The 16,473-nt window shown below is 42.3% G+C and overlaps 1 long non-coding RNA gene across 1 annotated transcript; it reads left to right on the top strand.

The window, feature by feature from the left end:
- Positions 1-2,885: 2,885 nt before the first annotated feature.
- LOC117504260 lies at positions 2,886-15,756 on the top strand. Its single transcript, XR_004558751.1, has 4 exons — positions 2,886-2,895; positions 8,085-8,090; positions 13,959-13,965; positions 15,510-15,756. It is a non-coding gene; the product is annotated as an uncharacterized LOC117504260 (long non-coding RNA).
- Positions 15,757-16,473: the final 717 nt, after the last annotated feature.

Below are 16,473 nucleotides of genomic sequence, written 5' to 3'. Positions count from 1 at the left end.
CAACACACACACACACACACACACACAAGCACAATTTAAGATGTTCCTTCTGTTCATGCCCGCTGAATTCTTTATAATCCTCCAGCCTCAGTTGGATGTGTGTGTACAATGTGTGTGTACTGTTGTCCATGGAGACTACATCTGGGTGTTTGTGTCTTCGCTTTTATGTGGATTTGTGGGGACCAGTGTGAGTTTTACACCAACCAAATGAGGACATTTTGGCTGAGCCACAATTTTCCAAATAGCTTCAAAAGGTTTACCAACAACAAAATGTCTCAACACAGCACAGATTTAAATGTTGGCATTAATAAACTTATTACACTGCACTATTACAGTTAGCTGTACCCACTGTGTCGGTGCCTGTTTCCCATCTCAAATGAAAACAAAGAATTTCACTTAAGAGGAAAAAAAAATGACCAATCTCAGTTTCTCAAAGTATATTAAGACATCCATTATTGATGACTTTTTAAAGTCTTTCATATCAGGCCACACACTATATTATCCAGAGCATAAGTCAAGTTTTTTTTTTTTTTTTTTTTTACTAGTTTGGGAGGTCCTGTAATTTACATGCCAGTGTGACTTATACTGAAAAATGAACATTTGTTAATAATAATAATAATAATGATAACTATTTATATAGAACTTTCCCAGGAATCAAAGTACAAAACAAAATAAACTTTATTTATAAAAGAATAAATGCCAATAATAATAAACACTGCAATAATGCACCAAATTTACAAATTAAAGAGCTGATAATATAGAAAAATACTAGGGAAAAATATGGCACTTGGACAATGAAGCCACAGTTTTTTTTTTGAAAAGCTGAATTTGTAAATTAACCGCTGATAACCTGTTAACAAACAACAACAACAACAACAAACCTGTTGTTGTTGTTGTTGTTGTTGTGTGGGCCGCCAGAAGAGGAGGTACTGCTGGCCCACCACCAGAGGGCGCCCTGTCTGGAGTGCGGGCTCCAGGCACCAGAGGGCGCAGCCGCCTCACAGGAGCAGCCAGGGTGACAGCTGTCACGCATCACCTGCAACAGCTGTTACCAATCATCCGATCAGCAGGGGTACATCAGCAGGACTACGTCTCCACCTCTTTGCCGAGATATCGTTCTACCTGGATGGTAACGTACTCAGCTAACTGTGTGACAGTAACTTTTTGTGACTTTGTGCGTTGTATAACAGACTCCTTTTCCAACGAGAGGTGGAGGTAGTTTTCCTGCCGTGCGGATTGCTGGGTGCAAACGCGCCCTCATTTAATTGTTTCTTTGTTCCTCGCCAGCAGTACCAGGTCCGACACGCGGAGGCAGTGGCCACCTGGGAATTCGGGACTTGGCGGCTCCAGTATTCCCGGGGTCTGGTGGCGGAGGAAATCGTGTGGTTCCGGTTCTGCTTTGGACGGACGCCTCCTATCTTCGAGCCTGCCCACACGACACCTTTTGTGATTTGGCTTTTTGTCCATTATTGTAATCTGTTGTATTTGTTGTGCACATTCACAACAGTAAAGTGTTGTTATTTGACTTCCTCCATTGTCCGTTCATTTGCGCCCCCTGTTGTGGGTCCGTGTTCCTACACTTTCCCAACAGTTGTTGGTATACAAATATTTGGAAATTTCAAATGATCTAGCTGTACATTATTTGACACGCAACACTTACAACAATTCCAGAGTGTCTAAAATGTGCCATATTTTCGAGAGAATAAGTCACAGGGGTTTTTTAAACTAATTTTGGAGGTCCTGTGACTTATATACAAAGTCACAGTTTGTTATATATAATCATGATTATAAGAACTGCTCATATCAGACTTTCCCAGAAATCAAAGCAATAAACAAAATAAACACCAGCAATAACAAAATAAACGCCAATTCTAAAAACTACACAACTATGCACAAAAATCCAAATTAAATAGCTGACAATACAGAAAATGGTGCAACTTATAGTCCAGGCACACACACACAGTGTGATACCCTAAAGATTTAGTTCAGACCCTTTGAAACTAATCTCATCCCACAAAGGTTTGTCTGAAAGTAGTTAACATTAAGAGATATGACATATGAACACGTGCATGTTGTCTGACGGTCCGTAAGGTGATCTGAGAGCCACCGTTAAAAACACAACCACTGATGAAAGCAAAGTGCAGAGTCAACACAACAGCTGCCGACGGCCGCCCGCATTGTTTGTGAAGAAAAGCCGACGCTGTTGAATTAAGGGGGAAAAAAACCCAGCATGGCTTAATTACTGTCGCATAATACCAATTATTTTGTCTCCACACCCTTATCTTAATTACTTCAAAAGACCAACTTCAATTAGGACGTGAAAACTGCATCTAGAACTGGCAGTCCAGTCCCCGGTTCCCCACGGAGGCGACGTCACTCAATTACTCTCGCACAAGCTGAATGCTACCAACAAATCTGCTGATAATTAATTGACCTGCCAGGCATAATATTCAGTATAAATAAATGAGCATTGTTCTGAAAACCAAGATGAAAGTGCAGCAATTACTTCCATCAGTCATGACAAAGTAAACCAGTAAACTGTTCAAATCATTACACGTGTGCAAGATTCTACCAGATCGACAGCCGTTTATCTGATCATGAGGACGAGACGTTCCTCAGGCAAAACAGAAACTGTGGATCCAATATGAGGAATATCAAAGATGCAACAATTGAATGTGTGTTCACCACCAGCTGCATCATACAGAAAACACCTTCACACAAGTGGGTTCTGGTTCTGGTGACGGTCAGGTGTCAGGCCCGTGGTGACGCAGCGACGCTCAACTCAGCAAAGGCTTTGGTAGACTGGAGCCCTCAGAAATGAGACTTCTGAAAAACTAACCCTCTTCTACTTGTTTAACCATTTTTACAACTGTGAAGGTCAAGGTCACAAGCCATGTGGGCGGAGCTTAGGATGGCTATTCTGATTAATTAGTGAAAGACATCCCTATGATTATCATTATACTTTATTATGACAGAATACACGTTCTTTCTATTGGTCTTATGACCTTTGAGGCTGGGTGACCTTGAAAAGTGAATGTCAAGGTCATAAATGTTCAACTAAAACTCTATGGAGGTAAACTGGATTAAACACAATGCAAAGGTTGTGTATTAGTCAAGGAAAAAGTGTTTCAATTTTGGATAACAATGACCAAATGTTGAGGCCACTAATAGTTTAGTCCAATTCTATTTGCAGTTGTCCAAAAATCTTCCCAGATGACAAGAGATGGATCTAGAACTGGCTTCTTCCTTAGTCAGGCTGCATCATCAGTCAGGGGTCCAATAAACGGGAGCTCTTGCACAGGAGCATCACCAAAGCTCTTGACCACAGGGCAGCCTTTTAGCACAGCTAGTTCTTCACTACAGTGGTCCAGAACAGCTTCCACAGGACCTCAGGTGCAGCTCCAATCCATCTGTCAGTCTCACGCTCTATTGTGAAAAAAAAAACTATGACAGTTGAACTCTTCCACTTGGGGCATAAATCCACTCTGACCCAAAAGGGACAATCCACTCTTTTCCAACAGAAGACTATGGTGTCAGGTTCAGAGGTGTTGATCTTCATCCTTGTGGGCACCACCTAACCCTTTACTGTAGGGAACAAAAATGTGAGACTATCAAACCACGCAGAGGGCAAGACTGCAATATACATACACATGTTCAGATCGTTCCAGTCAACTCCCCTTGTAAATGTAAAGAAAGTGTTCTGTTGTTTGACCTTGACCGTATCTTCCAGGTAACGATGAGTGTGTGATCATTCTGCCTATGTACAAAACTTCTAAATAAGGACTTCAGTCAAATGAGGCATGCCGATCTCTCCATATGTTATTGAACAATGATGAGCTGTTGACGCGGTCTTGTCTCAGATTCTAAAAGGGCCTTTAGTGTTGCTGAGAGCCAGATAAGAGGGGTAAGAGGGGTAAGTGCCGTGTGGGCATCATGCATGTGTTGGTTTGCAAAAGAAAGAGCAGATGTTTGTGAAGGGATGATAGGTAATGTGACCCATCATGTCACATGTCTGACTGCATGACGAAGGGCTGGGAAGTGCTATCGTTCTAAACTTTAGTCTGTGTTTGAAGGGATCGGGTTGGGGGGGCAGGGTAACCAGGCAGGAGCTACTCCCTTGGTGGGTGAGTGAGGTGGTAGGTGGGAGATGGAGGGGTGTTCTGGTCCCTGACCCATGTCTAAGTAGAGCTGCAATGTTTACTGTGAGGAAGGAAGCTGTCAACTGTGTTTGCTCCCATCTCAGCAAGATGGAGCAACCCCCCCCCCCCCCAACCCCCGATAGAGACCGAGCGAAGTGCCGTGCATTTCAAGACAGAAAATCAAAAGCACGCGCATGAGTATTTCTTTGACTCCATTTGGTCTGCATTGATTGGTCTGTAGGTAGGGTGGAGCGACAGGCCTTCCTGCACAGGCCCAGAGGTGATTGACAGGGCTTTCTACTGGAGGTATAGAGTTTCCCCCTGGTGTAAAGTCACTGTGGCTCTGCTCCAAAGGGTGACTGCATTCCTGACCAGGTCATGAACTGACCACCTTTACCACCTCTGCACCTCTCAGAACGAACCACCCCCCACCAACATACACACACACTCACTTAAGATCCAGAGCAACCCCAGATTCAAGTAGCTTTACACTCAATGTATCTTTGAATTTAAAAAAAAAACTGATTTGGCTGTCATGAATCGGAGCAAAACTATGTGCTCTTTGAGGCGGCGCATGGGGTTTCAGAATAACAGCGTCCTAAACAAGTCAACACTATTGTAAAAAAAATCATCCACAAAGGGCCAGTCGTCAACTGTTGATCCATATTTAACCACATGGAGCAGTTGGGGGTGCTGTTCCACCAAAGCACAAAAATACCACAGAAACCAATGTAGGTATTATAAAAAAAAAATATAGACTAAAAATGACTGTATGTCCACAAACTTTAATAAGTTCTTCCACCAAAATAAATTCAAATCTGTTCCCAAATTGTTTGAGGTAATCCAGCCACTATCAAATAAATATTATAGACTGAAAACACAACTGAGGTAATGAAAATCAAAACCAAGTATAAATTCAGTTCAAACCAGATATTACAAATTTTACATAATTAAGCTTCCACTTGCAACATATTTTTTCCCCACTAGGTGAGAAGCCAGACTGGGCAATATTAGACCCACTCATATGAGTCAATCCATCTGTGTGTCTGGAGATAGACCTCAGTAACCACTCTGCGGACTCAGGAAGACAACTGCCACACTGTCATACAAAAAGACTATTTTCAGCATTCTGGCATTTGTGAACTATCTGTCATAATTTTAAATAACAGTCAGCAACTATTTTGTCCAGTGGAGCTTCTGTAACGTATGTTAGAGAAGCTAAAATGAGCTCTTGCAGGCTTAAATTTTGATGGTAGTGGTGGAGGTACAACATGCAAAGTCATGGAGTTTTGGTGATGAGGATATTTAGTATGAAACCTCAACCACATCTAAGTGCAAATGAGGGATAAAAGTGAACTGTGCAAAATAAGATCTCTTCCTTCTCCTGTTTAAATAGGCCTCAAGCACGTTCTCTGAAATCAGGCGGAAATTAAAGTGTACGATGTGGAGCATTTACATGACTGTGGGTGTGGGTGTGTGTGTGTGCACGTGTGTGCGCGCGCACACCAGCCTTCACATTTCCAGTCATGGCATTGTCCTCTCTTTATAGTCATCTCTGTTTCTGTTGCTATTGTTGCTGCCTGTGAGTTGGGCAGTTAGTTGGATTATTGCCTTATTTTTGTTTATTCTGCACCCCTCCCCCCCCACCCCCCACCCCCACTGGCAACCTTTCTGTGCCGACAACTGCTTTATTTCTTCCCAGCTGCCCCCCCTCCTGCACTGCCACTCACAGACACACACACACACAGAGTCCAAGGCAGCAGCCTCCAGGCCTTCCTCTGGGCAGCAGTGTGATGAGCTGCGCCCATCTCCCTGCTGCCTGCACGCTCTCAATCTCTATCTCGACCCAAGCAGAAAGCCAAGGAAATTACGCGCCTTTTCCTGGAATGTGATTAGATTCCTGATGTTGGCAGCTACACATCTCTGTTTTTTAATTGGGTTCCGAGACGCGATGAGATTAGCCTCGTGACATCATTGATGGTCTATGCATGCATGTGTGTGGAGGTTGTTGGTGCCTGCTGATAAGAGACAGCGAGGGGGTGTCAGGGTTTTTTGCAGATGAATCTCCCACTCCCCGATGTATGAGGCTTACTAATAACATCTGTGAGGTGTGTGTGTGTGTGTGTGTATCCACTCTATGTATAATGTACAGTCTGCAGTGAGAATACATGGCAAACTGTAGTTTGTGCAGCATTTAGTCACTTTAGCATTTATCTGATCTAGTTCTTGCTTTCACAGAAAGTGTTACATTTCTCAGATCCATATCACTGATCAATCCTTCAACATCAGTATAATTAAAGCTCATTAAAAGCTAACAGCTAGTAGCCAGATCTATCCTTTTAATGGGTAAAGCAGCAATGTCAGAGTCCCGTTCTAGTGGGACAACTTCAGCAGTCTTTGCACAGTGCCATGCTGTATGTGCACAGAGATTCCTTCTGTTAGTTCATAACAGTCAAGTGGTACTTTGCCCAAATGGGTGGTCAGAAGAGTCATATGAATCGCTTTGTAGTGAATCCTCTCAAGCTGATATTATTGTCCACAACATAACACTTACATATGCGTTACTATTATTGGCCATTATTGGACATCTAACCTCAAAGTTACAGGTTTTCTGGTGTGACTATAGTTCTTTGATAGTCTTCTATCAGATATTTTCTCAGTTCAGTTCTTATCAACAGTTTAGAGTTAAAGACAATCAGGGATTTGTTATTGGGGATTCTCTGTGTAATATGGAGTTGCATCAGGAAGAGCATCCAGTGTAAAACTTGTGCCAAATCAACATGCACAGCCACCTCTGGGCTGCTGTGTTGACCCTAAGGGAAACAATGGAACAGCCGAAGGAACTTATTTTACAACTGAGGATTCATGTTGAATATCTCCAAAGTCCCAGAATTCTGTCGGTGAACATTAAGACTCAATGTTGAGTCTGAATTTTTGAAATGTCCCTAAAACCAGTCACTTTGCTCCATCCTCAGTTGCTACCACTGCATCCAAGATCCTGTCAGTCTTGTCTTCTGCTGTTTGGGGTTTGAGTTGCTCTGTTGACATGCTAAATATTGAGACATATCCATGTTCTGGCTCCTGCACTGTTCAATGCTTGCTTGCACAGTCTGGGTGTTGGGTTGTGGGAACCAGCACCTTCAGTGCCGTTGTTGGCCTTGATATCACAGATGATACTATGATCTTTACAGTATGAATGGATACTCTGATGGCAGCAAGGGAGAAACTGAGAAAAAAGTCTGTGTCCAGGTTTGCGACTATCCTGGATCAAGACTAAGACCCAGGCTTTCAATGACTTCATGGACTCCGCCATCAAAAGTGTATCTAAAGTGTAGCTGAGATGAAGCTAAAATGTTGAACTTGTAGAGGTCTTTGCCCTTTGAAATTGGGAGACACCTCAGAAGAGTTCATGCAGTCATGAGGTCACTGGACAGAGGTGTTTGCTGATGTCTTTACAGGAGAACAAACTCAAGTCTTGTGGGTCCTGGTACTTCCTACTTGGATGCTAATCAATGACCTAAGGAGAAGAGTAGATGTCTTTGGTACGAGATATCTCTAGAGGATCTGTGGTATGGCTGGAATGACTTCAAGAGACTTAGATGAGGAGGACCACTTGCATGGTGAGGAATTATCAGTGACAACATTTTGGCCATATGGTATGTTTCTCTGAGCATCATCCAGCATGCAGCCGCCACAATGTCGAGGACCCTGGTAGCTGGAGAAGGCCAAGACTGCTTACACATTTCACCTGGCTGTGGCAGATTGATGGCTATTTTTGAGAGATGAGAATGGACTTGTTGTCTGCCTGGATGGTTGGGTGACTCCATGGTAAATTGGATGGAACAGAATGGAATACCCTTTATTGTCATTATACAAAATGTATAATGAGATTAGAGAGAGCTTCTCCTTTTTCAGTGCAAACAGGTAAAGTTAAAAAAAGTATAGTTATAAGTATAAAGTCGTACAGGACAGTGCAATGAAAATCTCTATGTGCAACTATAAGATAAGAATATAAGATGGTTGTATTGCACAGGATGAATAAAGTGTTTGAAGCAGAGCAGCAGCAGTGACAGTGATACATTTATTGCACATTGTACCTGATACTGGTGACTGGGGTCGTTGCATGTAAGCGTTCAAGATGGTGACGGCTCTTGGAAAGAAACTGTTTTTCAGTCTGTTTGTCCTCACGTTGATGCACCTGTAGCACCTGCCAGAAGGCAGCAGGTCAATCAGCTGGGGGCCGGGATGTGAACTGTCGTTGATGATGTTATGAGGCACCGGGTGGTGTAGGTGTCCATCAGGGAGCCAACAACCCTCTGTACTGCTTTGACTGTCCTCTGAAGCCTCACTCTGTCTGCCTCAGTGCAGCTTCCGTACTGTGTGGCAACACAACATGTCAGCAGGCTCTCCATGGATGAGCAGTAGGAGCACAGCAGCAGCTTCCTGTCTAGGTTGTTCTTCCTGAGGACTATGAGGAAGAGTAGGCTCTGCTGGGCCTTCTTAATGACAGCTGAGGTGCTGTCTGTCCAGGAGAGGTCAGCGGAGATCTGGACTCCCAGGAACCTGAATGTGTGGACACTCTCCACACACTTGCCAATGATGGGGGGGTCAGATCTGTTCCTCCTGAAATCCATGATGATGTCCTTTGTCTTTTTGGTGTTCAGTGCCAGGTTGTTGTCAGCACAAAGGCATATTCCCAGACTTGACTAACATATCCACTGACTGTTGTGCATCTGGGTCCGCAAACATGTCGGCATATATAGGAACTAGTCTACACTGAACAAACTTTATGTCTCAAATGTTTTGTTTTTGATGAATGTACAGTTCTGATTTTTACCATTTCTTTGAGACATTTCCACTGAGAAGGTCTGCTTGGACATGTCCTTGCTATTGCTCCCTCTGGGTTTGGAGAGGGGCTGTGGTAAGTTGGAAAACTGAACCATTCACCAACAACAGCAACACAGTTCCTCACATTCAAAAACAGACTTCATGGACCTGTTAAATACATTTACTCAGATTTAAATTCGTAAGAATTTTGATTGAACTGTGAGTACAAACTTTCACCTGTGGTCACTACTGAAGGTCATGAATGTGTGTGTAAGTGTGTGTGGGTGGGGGGGATCCTGGACTTGCCACTTGATTTGGGGGTGTAAAGTTCTCTCACTCTTCGCCCCCTCCTCACCCACCCATTAGGCTGCATCCCCTCCTCCTCGACCCAGAGAACAATCAGCCTGGCGTCTGATACTTCCTGCCCAGCAATAATTACCCCACCTAATTAAAACTTAATTGCTGGCCTCTCCAACCGCCATCTTGAATGAGCAATGGGAGCCGGGGCGGGGGCGTAAGCCTGCTGGGATGTTTGTGTGGACGGCAAATTGGTTTATCCCTATCAGATTCCTCAGTCCCTGGCCCCGTGCACGCTACTGCACTGCTCGACTGCCCAGAAACAGAAAGAAAGGGAGAAGGCTTAATGTGATGGAGGCCAGACAAGGCCTAATACGATATAGCCTTTTATTGCTTCTTTAAACCACACTTTCATTCACAGTTTTGATTAGTTGGCTTAAAGGAGCAAGTCGGGGCCTCGTCTGGGCAGGTTGTTTCTAGAGACTGATGAAAAAGTTTGTCTTACGAGAAGTGAAAAGAGGCTTCAGGGGGTGAGGAGGGTGAGCCAGAGATAAGGAAGTTAGGATTCATGGCCCCAGTGCAAAATCATCAGGAGCAAATGAAAGAGGAAATGCTGCGTTAATCGCTATGGATTCTCCTAATTGTTACGATTAAATTTCATAATTGACTAATGGCCAGCTGCGGCTTACATTACACGCAGGATAAATATATCACATTAAACATGCAAGCTGAGAGGAGATGGGTAGAGATGGATGGAAAGATAGGACAGAAGGAAGGCTAGATGGACGGAGAAAGGGCTGGTGAGCACTGAACCATGGATGAAATGCTGTAGGGACCCAGAAGGACATAAGCGGTGCGAGGACGCCAGAAAAAAAAGAGGTAAAAAGTATGAGAGGATGCGGGCAGAGAAATTGGTGTGGAGACAGAGAAGGCGATGAAAAGGTGGCGGTGTGGAGGGAGAGAAGCTGGATGCATGGCCTCCGGGCGGTATTAGGCCGACTCGTCTCTTCCCCATCCATCCGCCTGCCTTCCCCTCCTGAACTTTCCTTCTCTGTCCCGGCGAGACGAGCAAAAGGCAGTTGTGATGAGCAGATAGTGGGGGGGTGAGCTGATGGCGGTACAGAGGGAGAAAGTTGGAGGGTGATTAGAGAGAGATGACAGGTGACATCCATAAAGGGATCACAGAACAGGCCTCAAAGACAGGGGCCCTAATCCGGCCTTTGTAGCCGTACAGATAAACTGCTCCACTGATGGCACGCTCTCTTAAAAAATGAACATGAGCTACACAAATAACTTCCTAATTCCCCCTTTGTAGAAGTGAGTGCACGCTACAACACAAATAAGTTCCCTAATTCTTCTTTTGTACAAGTGAGCGAGAGAAGCACAAAATAACTTGCTCTTGAGGTGTTTGTGAACAGGATGCTCTAAGAGGCGAGAACAACCGCTGGTGTTTGTGTGTTGTTTTGGGGGTAAATGCGGTGCATTCAGAACATTTTTATGCCATTTCACTTCATTGTGTTCTGTTCTGCTGCAAGCTTGAATAGTCTGAAATGTGTTTTGTACGTCAAGGACAACTCAACTCCTCACACGCTGAACATTCTGTAGAATTTTGTCAAAATATAGACCAAAAACTTCCAATAATGTATAATTAGACAAATGAGAAAAATGTCCAATATGTTCACTGAAATTTACAATCATATTCATCAAAATAAGTAATACATGAATTATCTTATGAAACGTTTGCGCCATTTTTTTGAGAATATAAAGAGTTTGTGTATTTAGTGTGATGGTTAATATTTGGCCTCTTTTTTGCTAAACTTGTCAATCTGGAAGGAAGCCAAGTATTGTTGATAGATGGAGACATCACGAAGCCAAAAGCAACTAGTTTCCCCACTGATTCCAAATGGCTCCTTCTACTTAATGAGAGGTTTGTTTGTAGAAGTGCAGCATGGTTCAGTAATGACCAGACACTGTCCTTCACATAAACCAGCCAGAATGAAGACTCTCACTTCTCCAGGTGAAACAACTTGAAGACTGAAAGAAGTAGTCCAGTTGCTCTCAACCACAAAACAAACAAACAAAAAAAAACAAAAGACAAATGTGCCCAAATTTCAGAAGGGCACTTCAGCATAATAATAATAATAATAATAATAATAATAATAATAATAATAATAATAATAATAATAATAATAATAAACTTTAAAAAAGAAGAAAGATTTTTATATTTTGTGTCAGTTTTTGATTTTTACATCAGGTGTGGCATACTCAGGCACAAGAAATAGAATGGAAATATTCTCTTTCTGTCGGCTTTTAAGAGCATACACACACACACACATGAACACACGCGCTCACACACGGGTGTCAGTTTGTGGTCTAATTAAGCGTTACCTTAAAGACAGAGAGGGAGTCAAGCATGCACACAAACACCTGTGCTGCACAGACAGGAAAGACCACCAACTGACACTTTGGTTTCCCATGTTGGGGTGCGTGCGTGCGTGCGTGCGTGCGTGTGTGTGTGTGTGCATGTGCGTGCGTGCGTGCTTCTTCTTACACACAAATTTTCAAACTCCACATTGTCAGTGTTTGTGCACTGACCAACAATCCAAAGTGCAGTGTCAGAAGGTGAAAATAAAAACAACACCTTCAGTGAGTTTGAGGAACATAATCTAACAGCAGGACAGAATCTGTCGCATTGTTCTGGAACATATTTCACAAGTTCAATTCTTCAGCACAGATGCATGAACCAATTTAGCGTAAGAATCGTGGTAGATTCTTGTAATCACTCAGATCAGATGTGCAGAGCAGGTCACTCAGTGGAACAGGAGTCGGGACACCAATATGTAGATCTGGGTTTGATTCCCAGTGGGCCCGTACCTAATTTCCCACATAAATGATTGCCTTCAGTAAGTCACGGATGCGATTAAAGATGATTATACCACGGTCAGTGAGAATTCCATGTCTAACTGGCGTGCATTATTTTCGTGTATACACACACGTAGTTTGGCGAGTTAAGTCACTGTTATAATCACTCCACTCTGGTCGTCACCATGGCAATGCACAAATCAGTTGGCGCAAATCAGATGTGTTTTGACAGGTGAATGACAGAAACACAATAAAACATGGATTTCCAAGTGAATTTTAAAATTTTTGGCCAAAATAAAACGTTTGCGGAATGGAAAGAGGAGGAGAGCAAACTAGAAGAACAGCAAAAGCAACGGCATAAAGATTTAACATCGGACGAACTGGACAAGATTGAAGACGGGAAAGAAGAAGAGAACGGTTGCCAAGGATGAAATATCTTGGGACTGGCATAAAATAGTCCCAAATACTTACGCATTTTTATCAAGTTCTGTTAACTTAAATAAATCTTTGTGTGTTAGCTCACTGTGTCGGACCATGGTATAAGCGGATTAAACAACTCAAAGTCGTGCATTATACGGTTTGAATGCACAACGCGAAGTGTATTCAAACCGTATAATGCACGACTTCGAGTTGTTTAATCTTTACTTAAGACATTTTTCTTTCTTGTAATGCTTGTAATAAGTTGTGACACGTTCCAAAAAGAACACAGCAAAGTCTGTTTTTTTATGTAGTCATAAGTAATGATTTTCCATTTTGCACTTTAATTTATAAGCAAAATATGATTGATGCCCTCTGGCCAAAATACATTTGACAGATATTGAATGAGCAGCGAATACTTACAAACGATAATGTCACCAATGTCACATTCACTTGACTCATACATACTGAAAGCTGATTACTTGTAACAACACTAAATAATTCTATATTATTTATACATTAATCTCTTCCAGAACTTAAATCATAATATGGACAGAATTGTTTTGGTTACTTCAATGGTCTGAAATATTAAAGGTTTTGTTTGAACACTTAATTTTTGAGGTTTTTTAAGTTAATTTTTATGACCAAACACAAAAAGGAACCATCAAACTTGATGACGGGGTGGAGAATGGGCTCGGGAAGTACTCAGGATGGAATGGATCCACATTAAGTGGCAGATCCAGGATCATGTCAAATCAGATTTTTGTTTGGAAGTGTGATCAGCAATTTTTTTTTTCTCAGTCACACTGATGGTTCTTTGAGAGCAAGCATTTCTTATTGTTTTATTAATCACATTATACTCAATGGCCACATTAATTACAAGAGGTGGGGTATAGAGCCTTCTCCTACCGTGGTCCTACTCTCTGGAACAATCTATTTGCAGTTATAAGGCAGTCTGACACAGTGTAGACTTTTAAATCAAGACTGAAGACCCACTTTTTTAGACTGTCTTATCATTAATTATCTCCACCAAGGAGGTTATGTTTTCGGTCGCATTTGTTTGTTTGTCTGTCTGTTTGTCTGTTTGTCAGCAGGATAACTCAAAAGGTTTTGAACGGATTTTGCTGAAATTTTGTGAAGTGGTTGGAAATGACAAGAGGAACAAGTGATTAAATTTTAGTGGTGATCCGGATCACGATCCAGATCCAGGAATTTTTTAAAGGATTCTTCACCATTGCGGGATAGCGGGAATTTTGACATTCTAGTTTCTAATTCCACAAAAACAAGGCAGAAAGGCTTGAAAAAAATTAGGGTGTAACATAGTCAAATGTTCTATCAAACAACAACGTTTGGTGATGATCGGATCCGGATTCCGGATCTGGTGATCCAGAATATGCAAAAATATAGGGAATATAGAAAATGTGTCAGTGTGAGGTGACAAATGAAGCTACAGATGCACAACTAACACCAAATTGTAGCTGAATCTGTACTGATTCAGTAAGGTGTCATCAGATTTGATGTAGCTTCAAATGTTATGGAGCTAGATCCAGAAGAAAACCGCCATTACCGAAAAATCATTTTTATACAATAATGTTTGAACTAATAAAGACATAAAAGTGATTCCAAGTTCTAGTGGTATGTTTTCATGGTCAAGGATGTCAAATATAAAGGAAAGAAAAGTGTATGTATCATAGTTTTGGTTGTAACACTGAATTGTTGAATAGATCACTGTGCCAAGGAGGGAATCTCTTTTGGGTCAGTGACCCTATGGCCTTGTTTAGAGAAGTGTTTCATAAATGTTAAAACATTCATATATTTGCAGTTTAGTTGAATAATAAACTGAATTTTGTCTCATTTGTTTTTGTCTATAAGCACATGCAATATCAATATCAGTGCTCAGATGACAGTAGCTTTTGGGAAAGGTGCAAGTTGCAATAAACTGTGATGCCAAGCGCTAAGGATACATGCTATCCAGTCACAGCAGATGAAACTTTTTTACTACTGCGCAAACATCATTGTTAGACTTTTTTAGGTTCAATGATTCCACGGCGTGTAGCTGTTATGGCGTCAGTGACCCCATGGCCTTGGCGGAGGTTTGCACTCTCTGAGTGCTTCTAGTTTATTCTGTTTTTATGTTTGCCTTGTAATTTCTTTTTATTCTACTGTGTTTTACCTCTTCATTGTGTCCTTTTTTATTTTAATTTTGATTTCAATTTACTTTGTGTTGTTATGAATTGTGTGTTATATGAAGCGCCTTGGGGCGACTCTGTCATGAGATGGCGCTATATAAATTAATAAATTGAAATTGAAATTGGACAAAGTCACTGTCAAGTCATCAATCTGCAAGTCCCAAGTTAAGTCTCAAGCTATGACTACCAATTGTTTGCAAGCTGACCTGAGACTTGACTTGGGACTTGCTGATTCATGACTTGAAAGTGACTTGATGGTGACTTCGTCTCACCTCTGTTAGGTACACCTTGCTAGTACCGGGTTAGCAGACCGCATTGTCCGCCCCTAAAAATGGGTCCGCCTTTTGCATCTGCGCATGCATCATTTCGGACTACAGCAGCTAGTCTGAGTCAGACTCTCTTCATCCAAAGCAATCAGACGGATTAATCAGGCCATTTTAAGCAGAAATGAGGCGAAATTCCATGACGCTTTGAAAAGTCTGACGAGCAGTGAACACATCAGCTAGCAGCTTCATTTAGCCGCGGTGCTCTTATCGCTTCTGCCACCTTTTATTCTGAAATAATGCAGAATTTATGTGGAAATGATTGTTGTACAAAAGCTTCAGATATCTGTGGCTGAGACAGATGATGACTGGAGGCAGTTTGAAGCAGAAACAAGGTGAGAATCAGTGAACCGCATCATCAGGGGGGATCGATTTTTAGGGGGATCCCTTTGACTTCAGAACTGCCTTAATGCTTCATGGCATCGATTCAGCAAGGTGTTGGAAACATTCCTCAGAGATGTTGGTCTATATAGACGTGATGGCATCACGCAGTCTTCCATTCAACCAGTCTGTCCATTCTCCTCTGACATCAACAAAGCATTTTCATCCACACAACTGTCACTCACTGGACATCTTCTCTTTTTTGGACCATTCTCTCTAAACCCTAGAAATGGTTGTGGGTGAAAATCCCAGGAGATCAGGAGTTTCTGAAATATTCAGATCAGCCCGTCTGGCACCATCAACCACACCACGTTCAAAGTCACTTAAATCCATTTCCCTGTCCTGATGCTCGGTTTGAACTTCTGCAAGTTCTCTTCACCACATCTAGATGACTAAATGCACAGTTACTGCCGTGTGACTGGCTGATTAGCTATTTGTGTTAGTGAGCAATTGAACATGTGTACCTAATAAAGTAGCCGGTGAGTGTACATTCATTCACAGTTCTCACTCATATTTCCCCTGCCTATCCAGGGCCGTGGCATTAGACCAGTTTTAGCTAACAGGTAGCCTTTTTTTTTTATCATCAGTCAGGCTGCAATCACTGTGTGGCCCCCTCTGGCTTTTTCTTTCTTCCTTTAAATATGCATGTTCAAATCTCGATCTGCTATTTCACACTTTGCCTTTCATCACTCTGCATTACCTGGTAATGAAAAGATCTGTGCTCTTTCTTCTTCCCCTTTTCTGCTAACTTCATGCAAATTCAGCTGGAGTCTCGGTGGCGACTTTGTGAGGTAATGAAGAGTGGGAAGGGGTGGGCTAATGACTACATTTTCTTTATCGTGGCACTTTGGGTGAAGCACAGATCCAGTAAGGTGAACACAGGAGTGAGATGAGTGGCAGTGATGTGAAAACAGGTCAAGCACTGATTGGACGCCTATTCTGATGAGGATTTTTAAACATGAAGGCATTGATGCTGAGGGAAGTTGAGTGTGGGTGTGACTGGGGAATACACAAAATATACACACACACGCACACACA

Source organism: Thalassophryne amazonica, chromosome 22 (assembly GCF_902500255.1).
Source record: "Thalassophryne amazonica chromosome 22, fThaAma1.1, whole genome shotgun sequence".
Taxonomy (NCBI): Eukaryota; Metazoa; Chordata; class Actinopteri; order Batrachoidiformes; family Batrachoididae; genus Thalassophryne; species Thalassophryne amazonica.
This window is presented reverse-complemented; position numbering and strand designations above follow the sequence as displayed.